This window comes from Schistocerca serialis, chromosome 6 (genome assembly GCF_023864345.2).
Source record: "Schistocerca serialis cubense isolate TAMUIC-IGC-003099 chromosome 6, iqSchSeri2.2, whole genome shotgun sequence".
Taxonomy (NCBI): Eukaryota; Metazoa; Arthropoda; class Insecta; order Orthoptera; family Acrididae; genus Schistocerca; species Schistocerca serialis.
The window spans coordinates 240,029,492-240,046,578 of NC_064643.1; positions in this window are offsets into that span (position 1 = coordinate 240,029,492).

A 17,087-nucleotide genomic window follows, 5' to 3' on the forward strand; every position below is an offset into this window, starting at 1 on the left:
TACAAGACATTAATATAACAGATGAAACCATAAAAAAACGACTAGCGTTGCGAATACCTGTAACGAAGGACACATTCATGGAGAAGCCTGAAAGAAACATCGGTAAGATATAGGCAGAAGAACCTGAAACGTCCCCTTGAAAAAATTAATGAATTACTCTGCTGGTAAACCCCTTAAGTTATTTGATTTTCAAACATCTAATCAAAACTGAACATACTCAGACATTTCGCACTTTACTTATTCTGATCAACAGTGAACTGACACACAATGTTTTTTTTTTAGCGCAACGCAATCTGACTTTCAATAATCCCTACAAAAGAATGGCCCTGACAAACAATAGCCTATACTTTCATTAATAACTTATCTCACAAAAATCTTCGTTACTCAGTCTACTGCAATACAGTGTGCGCCAATACTGCCAGCTAAAGAAAAGTTTCTAAATACTGAAGGCACTAATTACAGATAGTCACAGTTAGCAAATGAAAGATTTTGATGAAGAACAAACTATGTATTTACCTTAGTAGTGTTCAAAAGTCCTCGTATATCTATCAGTTCATGACATCCAGTCTTACAAATTTACTCTTTCTGATGAACACACGTCCAGATCATCCGCTCTCAAAACTCCGCCATCTCTCTCCCCATGTCCACCACTGCTGGCGACTCACCTCCAACTGCGCAACACTACGCGCTGTTACCATCCAACTGCCCAACACTACAATAGCGAATATTCCAACAATGCCCACCAGCCACAGACTGCACTCAGCACAGCCAGTGATTTTCATACAGAGCGCTACGTGACGTTACCAACATAGAAACCTGAACAGCCTACTTACATAGCTCCCATGCTCCCCACAAAAATTTTACAAATTGTTTTGGGCAGTGGCCAATACAGATTTGAAAATTTTTTTCATAATCACAATAATGAAGATATAAAATTCACACACTTATTGATATACTGTTGGTCAAAAGCAAAGATTTTCTCACAGTCCATAAAGACAGTACTGATCATTCATCACAGTAGTAATTGCAATTCTTTTCCTCAAAGACCGAGCAGTAAAAGAAAATGCACATGGTAGTAGTGGATGCACTCTTGAAGAAGCAGTGTTGTCCTTCCAACAGAAAGACAGTGCTAACTCTTGACATGCAGACAGGTAATGGGCCACAACAGAGCAAACCCACAGCAGAGTCAGTCGAAGTTTTGAAGCATATTGGTAGGTACGTGATCACAGAGCAGACCCACTGTTGTCCTGGTAGAGAGTATGGTATTGGTCGACAATCAAAGGTGCAGACCCACTGCAGGTGCACAATCACCATTGAATAGTCTTGCGGACAATATAGCATTTCCATAAACCACCACTTGTGCATTCACAAAGTTTTTGGAATGGTCCTTAGAAGCAGCAATGCTGTTAACCAGTCCCTTGCTGAATTATTAACATACATACAAACAGTCCCAACTTCTCACGTATTGTGCATGTACTATGACCAACAGAAATGTGTGCAATGAAATGAATGCTTACAAGTTACTTAATTTGATGAACTGGTGTCAATTACAGTTTTATAACATGATAATACAATTACAAAGGTACAGAAAACATCATTAAAACATAATAATACAGGCTTTACAAAAGAATAGAAATAAACATATACAATTGGAAATAAGCATATACATCAGTGTTACAGGACTTATGACGTAAGTTAATAAATAAAAGAATGAGAATAGTTTCCAAAACATTAATTTCGCACATGAGCATTAAAACAGAACGGAATAAATAATGTCTAAACATCTTTACAAAGAAAATAACATATTATTAGAAAAATTCTAGAACATAACTCTTATCAAACAAACACATACAGACAGGAAGAACACAAATACACAAGGGTACACAAACACATAGCGGAGTAACACAAAAAGAAAGGACAGGGCTTGTCTTACTGCATTATTTATAGTACTGGATGTACAAACGAAACTTTCTTTACTTCTTGGAGCTCTGCCTTCATTATTATTCCCAAAAAGTCCTATCTATACCTGTTGTCCTTAACCCTACTGTTTGGGTCATATCCTCTTTCAAAATAATTATTTCTCGTTTTACAATACTCATTTTGGCCCAAATCTTTTTCACACAACTTCTCAATGCATTTCTTCCAATTCATCACAACTCATTCTCTTATATAGCCTACCCCCTCTTAAGCTAACTTACATCTACTGAGCTCAGATGTATAAACCTAGGGATGAGGCAATGCAGCAGCACAAAACAATTTACACAAACAGCAATGACAAAAAATGCAAATTGGCAAAGCTAGCAGCAATAAATATAAATTAGCTAAGCAAATGCTACATTACAACTAATATGAGCCAATGTGCAGCAACATGAAAAATAAATCAGTAGTAAAACTGGCTTAACACAATGTAAAATTCGGTAGGACAATGCCTGACAAACAGCAGCAGCAAATGCAATAACTTATACCTAAACGTGGTAAAGCTCAAGCAGAAAGAATATTACAGCATATATAGGAAATGTCTAATACCCAAGTCAGATCTTAACACAAGAGTGATGCATCACAAATCACAAAGCTACCAAATCGTTGAATAATTATGTATGCAGTTCCTGTGAAGGGAAATGTCTGTTTGTGGTCCTCCCATTTTTTTTAAGAGATTAGATTGTATAATTAATATTTAATGTATCTGTAGGCATAAAATAGTGAAATTAGTACATCTGCTACACTTTATTTTAACCAATGCTGCAGTGCTACTAGAAACTAGATATCAAACAAAATAGGCAAATATATACATAAAGCAAGGCATGAAACGTCATTCACTAGCCATATGGCATCTCCTAAGGCAGTAAAATATCTTTCAACTAGAAAGACATTAGTCATAAAATGTTGCTCATCATTTCATTAGGCATTTCAGTAAATATCAGAAAGTAAAAGCTCCAAACTGTAATCATATGTCTTCAAGTATGAGGGTGTCGTATTTGCGATGCTTTCTACAAAGGAATGTCAATAGTGAGGTTAATGGCCTCTTTTTTTTTTCTCTCCATGCTACTGCTGCAGGTGGGCGCCCACAATGCATTACATCAAGGTCACTTACCTTCTTTACCGAATACCAATAAAATTTCACAGGTCGAAAAATGACAGTAGAAATGTGTAGAAATGAAATCTCATGAATAGCGGTGTTGTGATACATTCATGCATGTGCACACATTTCATAACTCTTAAAGTACGATTCTTGGTTTTCAACATCCTTTTTCACAAATCAGAGTCCCTAACCACTACTGATTATTCCTTACCTTATTACACACATACATATTCGTCGACACTTCTTCAATACTTCATCATAATAAATACGTAGCATAATCAAATTCCTCATATAGCATCAGTTTATTGATCATAAACAGACCTCAACAGCATAATACACATCGTAGTTGTAATAATAACATCATAACACCTCAGTCAAATCTCTAATACGTCGTAGCTTTCTTCAATAATCTCAAAACCTAAAAAAAATTTCTCTGCTCGTTCAGTAGTGTCATCTACCTCAAACGTACTTCAGAAATCATGATCCCATACCAAATACATCATTCAAAGCTCTCATAGTATCACAATGGTTCCAAAAAAACATGAACAGTTCACAAAGTACAGACAAAATAGAATTTCATAATTGTGAAGTTATCCAACTGTGTAATTGCGTAAACATGTGTCAGTAACATAGAAAAAAAAAAAGTTTGTCTGTCTCAGTTAAATGATAGCTGTGTAATTCTGTGTTGCAGAAATATGGTACCGAGGTGTAAAGTTGTAAAAGCGAATTCCATATTAGCTAGGGCTCCTAGCGCTTGCCACGCTTAGTACACAAAGTAGGCGTGTACCCTCTGAGGATTTATGTAATTATACCCTCAGGTGTTACAGATTACAACAATCGAATGATATTTATCACAGAAAACCTTTGTATCGTTGTAATTCAAAAATCTTAAGAGTAAAAAATGTGCCAAGTGTCGTAATTATCGTCGTCCATAAGCAAAGCAGCGGATAGGGGCAAGGAGGACAGCGTGGTTTGTCAGTACCTTCGTCAAGTCTGGACTATTGTGACTCCACAAAAATCACATACAAATTGTGTAACATCTGCTTCTGTTTCCCTCACTCCGTACACATACAACCTCTTACAGAGTAATCTGGGAATTGCGTGTCTCATCGGAATTGAGCAGTTTTTCGGAAGCTTCCTTCATATGATTTTTTCAATTTGCTACGTGGATGGAGGTCTGGTTTGTTATATTTCTGTGCTGTAGGTGCTTCCTGCACAATTTGCGGCATGTAATTTTCTAGAAAGTACGCGCTTGTGCTGGTCTGAATTGCTCTAATTTTGAAATCCTCACTAGACTAGTTTGGGGTGAAGCCATTCTCGAAGTTCCTCTTATACTTACTAAATCTGACAAAAGTGCCGACTTTGAATTTAGCTTTTCGTGGATCTGGCATCCTGATCTTACGATACACAGTAGACAAATGGCTGTTATCTTTCATATCATAGGGCTTCATGTTAATGGTTCTGTTTTTTGTGTGATTATACTGATCGGCTACATCTTTCACCATACCAATCTATTTAAAAGAGTCCTAAACATTGCAGTGTTTCAATATCGTTTCTCCAATTCAACTGAGTTACTCTAAAAATGAAGCTTTGAAGTTGAATAACGATGAGTAGTGATTAAGCTTATGTTTTTCTATTCGTTTCTTGGAATGGCTATTGTAACCATCCTCACTTAACTCTGTAAATGTTTAGGAATCGTATTACGTTTTCTGTGTACAGGGTGTATCATAATTAATGGCATAAACGCATACAGTTGAAAGTACACGATACTAGAAGCAAAAAAGTCTCAGTAAACATATGGTCGACAATGTATACCTTAAGAGCTACGAGCAATTTTTCATGTTAGATACTGTGAAGCAAATGTCTTCTACTGCAAGCTCTTCGCTTTCCACATTTTGGTAAGTAGTAGCATGGACCAAAACAAGAAAAAAATGTTCAGTAACTATTTGCTCTAAAATGCATACCTTAAAAATTATGAGCAATTGTTCATTAGGAGAGTTGTGTTTCCAAGTAGCGAAGATGAGCACGTGCTCATAGCTCTTAAGGTATGCACTTTAGAGCACATGTTTAAACAACATTTTTTTTCTTGTTTTGGCCCGTACTACTACTTCCCAAAATGTGGGAAGCAATGAGCTTACAGTAGAAGAGGAGATTTTATTCACAGTATCGAAGAAGAAAAATTGCTCATAGCTCTTAAGGTATGCATTTTCGACCGTGTGTTTACTAAGAATTTTTTGCTTCTAGTATCGTGTACTTTCAACTGTATGCATTTACGCCATTAATTATGATGCGTCCTGTATAAGTCAACGCACCAGCACACCAGCAACCTCAGTACCAAATTTAGTCTTGGGATCACCGATCCAAGCATGTTTGGAGTACATACCAATGACTCCTTGATTTGGTCGCCAAATCTTTTTTGTTGCTAACTTCTCATGACATTTTGCTGGTTGCCCAGTCGTCACATCTTCAACATAAATACTCTGAATCTTTGCTATTATAACCATTAGTGATAAAAAAGCTGGTGATAAAAGGATAAAAACTAAGAAAAAAATTTCGTCGACCAAGACAGGTATACATGGTGAAGCGAAATTTGCACACTCGGGCTTCGCAGCATGACTCCTCACTTGCCAGCGATAAAAAAGATTTCTCTCACAAAATTTCCTCTGGCGAGTACATCCGGCAGCAATCTGGCAATCTGGCAACACTGTAACCACTTGTGTGCTAACTACCTCTGTCAGCACATCTTACTTCTGCTGTACAATTGGTGCTGTGGACAGAGTTTTGGGTTAGCATGCAAGAGGTTGTAACGGAACTGAAATGATGGTGGGCTGACAGTAATTTGGAACCCGCGCGTCGGAAACGGGCGCGCTGGTGTGAGACTGCCAGGGAGTGCACCCTGATGCCATCTATTGGCGAAACTGGGAAGCGCTGGCTCTCAGACAATGCACTACGCTCTCGGAGTCAAATGTATTCTTTTTCTTGGTAATTATAAGTTATTACTGTATGATTTAATGTTATAAAGCGCTAGTAGTAAATTATTATGACTGGTATGAACTCCAGGGTAATAAATATAAATATTCTTAAATACTAAATGATTTCGGTGAAAAGGTGGTAGGGGAACGCCCCACTCTTGGTGATACGAGCGCAGCTAGAGGTAGCTGGAGACACAGGGACTGAACAATGGATTGGCCTGGGGAGTGTTGACGTGAGCGGACGTGCGTAACTGTGCTCACGCAAAAGTGATTGTGCAACAGCGAAGAGGCGAATATCGTCGCCGTTTGTGGAGTAAAACGCGACGAATGGTTGTCGAAGCCGTCTCTATGCCACTGGGGCTGAGTGTAAGAGTTCCTGCGCCCAGATTTTATGGCGGACGCGCAGTAGCTTATACGAGTGCTACAGCTCGTAGTTCCAACCGCCATTAAGGGCACGAGGCGTGAAGAGGAAGAGCTGCGTTAGCCACATGCATATCACCACCAGCACCGACACGTCTACCCAAGGCAAGACTGCTTGAAATTGTTAAGTCGAACTTTGTATACATGTAAAAGGAGAATACCAGTTTTCTTTTGTGCAAGTGCAGAAGACAGAATATAGTAATGAGCAAAATTACGACGCATGTTGTTCCTTGTAAAGTGTAGTAACCTGAAACATAGCGTAGTGAAATCAGACTGAGGCCACCATCGCCTCTTTCATTTACAATTCTTTTGGTTGTAGAATAATTTAGCGTATAAGAATGTTGAAAAGAGCAATGGTCACACCAGAATGAGTCGCCTATTTATAGTTACTTAAATTTTTCTGAATAACCTTTCAAGTAAAGTCACTTAACTAAGTCTATAGCAATTGTCCAAGAGTAATATCCCAAAATCATTAAATAAGTTGAAGGGTAGAAGTTTGTTAACCTAAGTTGCTTAAATTGTCTTGGTGGTAATTACCAAGCCAACTCACAGAAATTGAGAGAGTATTTGCTTTGTAGAATCACCTAGAATGATCAGAAATAGTAATATTCAGAATTAAGTTTAAATTCAACTCAAGCCGTTTCACTTTGAAACGAGCCAAAAAATTGATTTATTCTTTTGCTCCTTCAGAGCTGGCGACCGTAGTTATAAGTATTTTCAGGAGGATTCGACGGTAAGTCTGCTGCTCTCGTCGTGCTGATAGGATTATCTACTGCTGCTAGCAGTGGTGATTGGATACATAAGCTCACTACCAAGTTAAGTGGGTCAGGTAGGCAGTGTTACCGTGTGAACTGTAGGGCACTGTAGGCCGTGGATCGAACCCGTTCAATCATCACAGCTCTTTGGGAAATAGTCCGGTTAGGAGTGTACTAATCCAATAGGTAAATACTGGCGAGTAACGGTCTAAAATGTATACGCAAGTGAATTTAGCAAGGTCCATGTAGCACCTAGTTAATGTGGTGTAATGGCGAGGGTAGGAGTGGAGTAAAAGGTGAGCTGAGCTTGTGGCAGCTGTGCTGTCTTCAAAGATTAATAACGCCAGAATTCACTACTAACTCTTACCATTAGGGCTGAGCTATTTACGGTTAAAATACGTAGCAGTAAGCGCAAAGGCGTGACAGCTACAAGTCCGTATTGGCTTTATACATACGGAAGTAGGAAGCGGGTCATTCTGTCAGTGGAGGGGTTAAAACAACCGAGACAGTTGAGAACATACCCCATTTACTGATGGAAAGATTCGGCGGTTCGGTCGCATGTGGCGACCGTGACAGGACTTACCAAGTTTGTAGAATAATGGCTGCAATAAAAGTGTTTTATATAAACTGGTAGTTTCAAGAAAATTTTAAATTTAAGATTCTGTAGTAGACAAATATACCACAATTGGTAAGTTCAAGACGACAACCTGCAAAGCAGCAAAAGGAAGTCCAATAGTAGGAGTTAAACAAGTAATACTTGGTTTAATAAACATTTCTATTAGGCACGAAATACAGCAGCATAAGATGGAGTCGAATAGTAACAAGCAAGACGAAAACATTACAAGGTCAGACCCAGAATTAGGGACCATAGATACTGTTGTAGGGTTGGAAAATCCTATAGATGAATCCACACCCACAAAACAGGAGGAACAGGAAGTGAAACCAAAGGTAGTGAAAAGAGAACCCAATGTATCTGTGGATGCAAGTCACAAGGGAGAGGATATGGAATTAACAAGTTTGTTAAATAGTATGATGGCGCAAATTCGAGAAGGGAATGCTAGTTTGAAAGCAGAAATGGCTAGTCATATATCCCAATTGGAAGAAAACCTATCTGGTAAAATAAAAGCCAATTTAGATATTTTGAATACGCAAAGTCAACGTATCACAGAGGTAAACAAATCAGTAAATAGCATTAGGGCTGAAATAACAAATGTTCAGAGAAAAGTCACAGAAATAGAGAAAAGATTTGATACCGAAATTCAGAGGATAGAGGAATCAGTGGAACCTTTGGTTAGTGAAAAATTAGAACCGATAATTGAAAGTAAATTACAGGTGATAGTACCAGTTGTAAAGAAAGAGATTGTTAAAGAAACGGCAGCTGATATTGAAACACTGCGCAATACCATGTTGAGTTTTGATGCATGTGTGCAGGAGCAGGAAAATACACTGCGTAATGAGATAAAATTGTTAAGTCAGCAAGTTCAGAATCAGACGTTTCTTAACTGTAGTGGTATCCCATTGGTAATGCAAAAATCGGAAATACTGAGTAGGGAGGAAAAATACGATCCTCAAAAGAAACAAGGTGGATGGCATCCAATGGATTTTATAAAAAATTGTGAACGTGTCTTACCAACAGACATGTCGGATAAAGAAAAAATTAATTTAGTAATAGACGCTTTAGCAGGTCATGCTAAACGTTGGGGATTGAATTTGGATATCGACAATTTGAAGTTTACAGACTTCAAAGAAAAGTTCCTTGAGGAATTCTGGGGCACACAACAGAGAGATAGGTTGTGGAGAGAATTCGTTGTCGCCAGAATGCCAGAACATGGGCGTGGGCTCATGAAAGAATACTGTGAAGGATGGTTCAAGCGTTTGGAGTATCTTAAAGATCGTAGATCAGAATCGGAGATAGTGTGGGAGTTGTGGAAAAAGCTACCTGACGATTCAAAGCGTTATGTAGGAGGCACTCATCGAACATTCGATGAATTTTTAGAAAAAATCGAGAATGAAGATAGGTGGCGTGAAACTAGAGAGTTTCGAGGTTTCAGAAATCAGAATGGAATAGTAAAACGTGGTAGGAATGAACCGCAAATTAACATGATGAGAGGAAGAGGTCGAGGAGGTAACTCTCAGCGAGGGAGAGGACACTATCAGGGAAACGGGATGCATTATCAAAATCAGGAAAACTAAATACCGCGCAGGTCAAGGGCCTAACGCGCGCGGAAAGAAAGAAATGGCCCAAATATAGGGAAGATCGGAGTAGTCAGTACTATAGTAGGATAGTGCGTCGTTCGCCTGAAGAGCAGTTACATAAACGAAACTTTGCGAAGTATAATGCAGGGATACAAACAGAGGAGAGAGAGCAGGGAGGAATTATTAAGGGAAATGAAGTAGGAAAAGAATATCGGTCGGATGTGATGGCTCACGTAAATGAAATAAGTACAATTCGAGGTCAGAGTGACGAATTGATGAAGGAAGAGTCAGAGAAGGCGTTGTTTGTCGGTAGGGATGGCAACTGTGCAGAGAGGCAGGGGCAAGGTAGGAGTGATGTGACTTATGGTAAAAGGTTCGTACGAACAGTCGACGAATCGCATCGAGAAGTAATTAAAGAGGAAAGGGTGGATAAGAAAAAGGGGCATAGTGCAGAGACGCATGCCGATTCAGAAATTACCTCGTATGCAGAATATGTACATCAGCTCAAAAGCCAGCCAGCACAATTAGAAAGATCTTCCACTCAAGTGATTAGTTTGGACCCGAATATGACAGTGTTAGAGAGGCATACCGATTATGATGTGTACCTAGTGACAGCAAGAGTACATGACTGTGATGAAGATTCTTTTAAAGAAATTAGAGAAAGTGTATCTAACCAAGAGAAAGAGTGTTGTGATCCCTGTAGTACTGAAGCAAATGAGTTGAGTGAGACTGGAATTCCATTAGTAGGGGAAAATAATGAAAGTAAGAGTGGCGAATGTACTATCCAACAAATGGAAAGTAGAGGAATGGATTATAATTTGCAAGAGTTATTTGAATCCGAAGAAGGTCATATTTCTAAGGAGGAGGAATTATCGTCAGAATCATCAGAAAGCATCCAGGGAGAAAAAGAAGTAGAGGAAGTTTCCGATTCCGCAACCGAGAGTTCAGGCATGACAGATTCGAATGAGAACGAGATGGCATTAAAGAGCCTAGACGAAGGACTAGTGGAAAAAGTGGTGAAAGAATTTAGGATGAAAAGGAGAAAGAAACCTCCAGATGGAATGGTCAGTATAAAAACCGGAAAAATAATATGGCAAGACTTGGCGGTGGAAAAGGATTTATTATGGGAAGACAAAGAAAGTATGAAAGAGGACAATAGGATGCAAACAATCCTACCCATTAATATATGTGGATACGATTTATATGTATTGTTGGATACGGGTGCTCAAATAAGTGCTATTTCGCACGCATTTTTTGAGATGATCAAAGAGCAACGAGGAGTAGTCATGATGCCAGTAACAGGTGTTAAAGTGATAGGGGCGACAGGGAAATGTAGTAAACCTGTTAAACATCAAGTGATGATGGAATTTATGATAAAAAACAAGCTATTTTCGAATGCATTTTTAGTAGTTCCAGAGCTCAGTGCCGAGATCATTTTAGGCATTGACTGGTTAATAAAACAGAAAGTAATTATAGATTGTGACAAAGGGATAATAGTTTGTAAAGTTGATAGTGCGATATTAGAAATACCATTTGAATCATCTAGAGTAATGGAAGAGAACCAGCTGAGATGGGTAGAATTTAGAGATGATCATGATTCAGGAATAGGTCAAAAATTCGATTGGTTTCTGGTGAGGCAGATAGTTGAAGATGGAAATAAGGAGACACTCCTTCGAAATGTAGTGGATAAAACGGAAGGACTATCTGATGCCCAAAGGGAGGATCTATGGCAAATTCTGAAAGAAAATCAGGAGGTATTTTCAGACAAACCGGGACGAGTGATAAATTATGAGTACTGCATGGAGGTAGAGGAGCATGAACCTTTCTTTAAACCACCATATAATGTACCCTTGTCTAAGAAAGAAGCAGTTCAAAAAGAAATAGATAAAATGGTTTCATGTGGGGTCATTGAACGGAGTTCTAGCCCATATAATAACCCACTGGTGATAGTAGGTAAGAAGGATGGAAGTGTACGAATAGTGATAGATGCTCGTACTCTGAATAAAGTAGTAAAGAGGGAGTTGGATCGTCCAGAGAACATAGATAATTTATTGCAGAAGTTTAATGGTGTAAAGTACATGACTAGTTTAGACCTAACTGCAGGATACTGGCAAATCCCATTAAGTGAGGAGTCTAGGAAGTACACGGCATTTTTATTCAACGGCAAATGCTACCATTTCACAGTGGTACCATTTGGCCTAAATACTTCCGTTTCAGTGTTCATTCGGGCTTTAGACAAAATTTTAGGGAATGAACTTAGTTCGCTAATCACGGTTTATGTAGATGATCTGTTAATTGCTACAAGGACATGGGAAGAGCACATAGAGTTATGTGACAGGGTGTTCAAAGCTTTAATTAAAGGAGGAATGACCCTGAACCTGAAAAAATGCGAGTTTGTGAAGAAAGAAATAAAGTTTTTAGGTCACATAGTAACACCAGAGGGAATTGAAAAGGATCCCGATAAAGTCAAAGCAATAAGAAATTGTCCGGCTCCCAAGAATAAAAAACAACTAAAGTCATTTATAGGACTTTGTTCCCTTTATCGTAAGTATGTGGATGATCAGGTGTTCAATAGCCCACATCTGAACAACCTACTTAAGAAGAACAGTGTGTATATGTGGACTGAGGAATGTGAAACAGCATTCAACCGGCTAAAAGACAATTTGGCTAAAAACATAAAGTTATGGCACCCTGACCTGTGTGAACCATTCCACATGGCAACAGATAGTTCAGATTATGGATTGGGAGTATCCATATTTCAGGAGGTAATGATAGATGGGGAAAAAACTCATAGACAAATAGCATTTGCTAGTAGAACAATGTCTACGTACGAAAGAAACTATACGGTTTCAGAGAAGGAGGCTTTAGCTATAGTATGGGGTTTTAGGAAATTTCAACTTTTCTTATGGGGGCATAAGACTGTGGTCCATACAGACCACAAAGCGTTAATATTTTTGAAGGACTGCAGATTGTTACATAACAGGTTGACCAGATGGGCGCTGTTTTTACAACAATTTGATATAGAGATCAAGTATGTTAAAGGGAAAGAACATGCGGTACCGGATGCTTTGTCGAGATTACCAGAAGGATGTGAGACACTAGAAAGTGTAAAGAATAGGGAAGATGTTTTTGAGGTGAATTACTTCAAAAAAGCGGAAGGAAGAGAAAAAATTAGGGAAATATGTCGGAATATGCGAAGATATCAAAGTGATGATGATGCACTCAAGTCGGTAAAGGTCAAGTTTGACAATCCGGACGCAACTAACATAAGGGCTTCATATAAAATACATAAAGGTGTACTGTATCTTCAAAGATTAAATAATCCAGGGAAGTGGAGAGTATGTTGGCCGGAACAACACACTGAAGTGCTGATAGATTATGTTCACTTGGCATATGGCCATTGTGGTGCACGGAAGTGTACCGATAAGTTAGATGAATGCATTACCTTTAACAACGTGGCACGAAGGGTAGCACAGAGGATAAGATCTTGTGATCTATGCCAAAAGGCGAAAGTAACAAATGCAACTAATCAAGGGCCCATGCAATCAATAAAACCTGATGAAGTATTAGAAATAGTAGCAGTAGATATCTTTGGACCATTACCAAAAACCATGGGGGGTTTTGTGTACATATTTGTAGCAGTTGAACTTTTCTCAAAGTATATAAAGCTATATCCCTTGAGAAAAGCTACTGCCAGAGCTGTGTATGATAAAATGGTGTGTGATTATTTTGTGAAAGTAGGGAAGCCAAAGAGAATACTATCAGATAATGGTGTTCAGTTTTGCTCAAAAATGTGGAAGGATGGGATAACTGAGAAACAGGTAGAAGTGGTACATATCTCAGCTTATCACCCATCAAGCAATCCGGCAGAAAGATATATGCGTGAGATAGGTCGGTTATTTAGGACGTACTGCCATAGCAACCACAAGAAGTGGGGCATGTATGTGAGTGAATTCCAAGAAATCATGAATTCATTAACAAACGAGAGCACTGGATTTACTCCAGAAGAAATCCTGAAAAAGTCGAGAAGTAAAAGTCTAGTAGAAGACCTACTAGAATTTCCAGATAGAGTTGAATTAGATTATGATAGTAAAAAGAACTTAGTAAAAGACAAGATGAGAAAACAAGCAGATGCGAGAATTCGTCGTCATGACGAAAAAGTAAGGAATCCTAAATTCAAAATAGGTGATCTCGTTCTTGTAAAAACACATGAAAAGTCAAGTGAAATTAATAACGAGATCAGCAAATTTAAATATATATATAATGGACCATTTAAAATAGTGTCCATACCCAATGTGAACGCTTATTATTTAGAGTACCCAGTAACAGGCAAACGCCTGGGAGTAAGAAACATAGTGGATCTCAAAAGGTATGAACCACGAATTCTACCAGATTGAAATTAAATATATAAATAAATATTAAAGTAAACCAATATGTAAATAGTTTTGTTTCTTTTGTTGTATGTGAAAGGTAAATGTTCACTAAAATATGTTGCAGTATTCTAATGAAACTTCTAGTTTAAGTAGAGACTAAACAGACTGGGAAAGACTGAGCTTCTAAGAAAGCCTTAATAGATGTGTAAATAAGTGTTGTGGAAGAGGTAGAAAAGTGAGGAGGTAAAGTGAAAAGGATGGGCTATAAAGTAATAGGCGCTTAACGTGTGTTTTACTTGCCTGAGATAAAAGAAGTGTATTTAAAATTTTTGTAAAAAAGATGTTTAAAGTGTACTGTGTTTAGATGTAAGAAAATTGTAAAGAATGTATGTAAATTATTTATGTAATGTTTAGCAGGAAAGATAGAAAGAATTGGTGTTTAATTTTAAATAAGTAATATAAGTACCGAGGTGTATCAGTAAGAAAGGGAAAACCCTTGGTAAAAAGCTTAACGAAAATTTCAGATTCATTATAGGAGAGACTTCTTATTGAATTATCACTGTTAGATACTTCAATAAGAAGTGGGGCATGTGTAACGGAACTGAAATGATGGTGGGCTGACAGTAATTTGGAACCCGCGCGTCGGAAACGGGCGCGCTGGTGTGAGACTGCCAGGGAGTGCACCCTGATGCCATCTATTGGCGAAACTGGGAAGCGCTGGCTCTCAGACAATGCACTACGCTCTCGGAGTCAAATGTATTCTTTTTCTTGGTAATTATAAGTTATTACTGTATGATTTAATGTTATAAAGCGCTAGTAGTAAATTATTATGACTGGTATGAACTCCAGGGTAATAAATATAAATATTCTTAAATACTAAATGATTTCGGTGAAAAGGTGGTAGGGGAACGCCCCACTCTTGGTGATACGAGCGCAGCTAGAGGTAGCTGGAGACACAGGGACTGAACAATGGATTGGCCTGGGGAGTGTTGACGTGAGCGGACGTGCGTAACTGTGCTCACGCAAAAGTGATTGTGCAACAGCGAAGAGGCGAATATCGTCGCCGTTTGTGGAGTAAAACGCGACGAATGGTTGTCGAAGCCGTCTCTATGCCACTGGGGCTGAGTGTAAGAGTTCCTGCGCCCAGATTTTATGGCGGACGCGCAGTAGCTTATACGAGTGCTACAGCTCGTAGTTCCAACCGCCATTAAGGGCACGAGGCGTGAAGAGGAAGAGCTGCGTTAGCCACATGCATATCACCACCAGCACCGACACGTCTACCCAAGGCAAGACTGCTTGAAATTGTTAAGTCGAACTTTGTATACATGTAAAAGGAGAATACCAGTTTTCTTTTGTGCAAGTGCAGAAGACAGAATATAGTAATGAGCAAAATTACGACGCATGTTGTTCCTTGTAAAGTGTAGTAACCTGAAACATAGCGTAGTGAAATCAGACTGAGGCCACCATCGCCTCTTTCATTTACAATTCTTTTGGTTGTAGAATAATTTAGCGTATAAGAATGTTGAAAAGAGCAATGGTCACACCAGAATGAGTCGCCTATTTATAGTTACTTAAATTTTTCTGAATAACCTTTCAAGTAAAGTCACTTAACTAAGTCTGTAGCAATTGTCCAAGAGTAATATCCCAAAATCATTAAATAAGTTGAAGGGTAGAAGTTTGTTAACCTAAGTTGCTTAAATTGTCTTTGTGGTAATTACCAAGCCAACTCACAGAAATTGAGAGAGTATTTGCTTTGTAGAATCACCTAGAATGATCAGAAATAGTAATATTCAGAATTAAGTTTAAATTCAACTCAAGCCGTTTCACTTTGAAACGAGCCAAAAAATTGATTTATTCTTTTGCTCCTTCAGAGCTGGCGACCGTAGTTATAAGTATTTTCAGGAGGATTCGACGGTAAGTCTGCTGCTCTCGTCGTGCTGATAGGATTATCTACTGCTGCTAGCAGTGGTGATTGGATACATAAGCTCACTACCAAGTTAAGTGGGTCAGGTAGGCAGTGTTACCGTGTGAACTGTAGGGCACTGTAGGCCGTGGATCGAACCCGTTCAATCATCACAGCTCTTTGGGAAATAGTCCGGTTAGGAGTGTACTAATCCAATAGGTAAATACTGGCGAGTAACGGTCTAAAATGTATACGCAAGTGAATTTAGCAAGGTCCATGTAGCACCTAGTTAATGTGGTGTAATGGCGAGGGTAGGAGTGGAGTAAAAGGTGAGCTGAGCTTGTGGCAGCTGTGCTGTCTTCAAAGATTAATAACGCCAGAATTCACTACTAACTCTTACCATTAGGGCTGAGCTATTTACGGTTAAAATACGTAGCAGTAAGCGCAAAGGCGTAACAGCTACAAGTCCGTATTGGCTTTATACATACGGAAGTAGGAAGCGGGTCATTCTGTCAGTGGAGGGGTTAAAACAACCGAGACAGTTGAGAACATACCCCATTTACTGATGGAAAGATTCGGCGGTTCGGTCGCAAGGTCGATGCTTCGATTCTGGGTTGGGGAGCATTTCTTTATTTGCTAATATCATTCTGGCATTTCATACTGTAATATACACAGTTTCTTAGGTCACATGCATCGTAAATTTACAACATTTGGTAACTCTGAATATAACAAATAAATGGTTAGACAAATAAGAAATAGACATTTGAAACAAATGACCGATCATAGGACAGAATGGGTAGAGGCATATGTTTTTTATTTGTCTAAATGTAGTTCAGGTGGTACAGTATCTGGTACCTTAATCGTCAACAGGGATTGCAGCGGGTCCTCTAGAAAAGAATTATACTTAATTACTACAATCGTAGAAATGGAAGATTGGTCAGCTTTGAAAGAAGCCCTTTCCATATCGCACCACTTCATCTACCAAATGTGAAACCTGATTTCTTTGTACCCTCCTCTAATGGTCCCATAGATTACACACAACTTAACCTAAATTATCCCAAGGACAAACACACACACCCATGCTCGACGGATGACTCGAACCTCCGCCGGGACCAGCGCACAGTCCATGACTGCAGCGCCTGAGACCGCTCAGCTAATCCCGCGCGGCCCAGTAGGTCTAACAATGAGCTTTGCGAATAATGTCCAAACTTGGTTATTACTGAGCTACAACACCATGACTCGCGACCCATTCTCACTGCTTCAGTTCTGCCTGTACCTCGTCTCCTAGTTTCTCAACTTCACAGAAGCTCTTCTGCCAACCTGGCAGAACTAGTACTCCTGGAGGAAAGGATATTGCAGAGCCATGGTTTAGCCACTGCCTGGGAGATG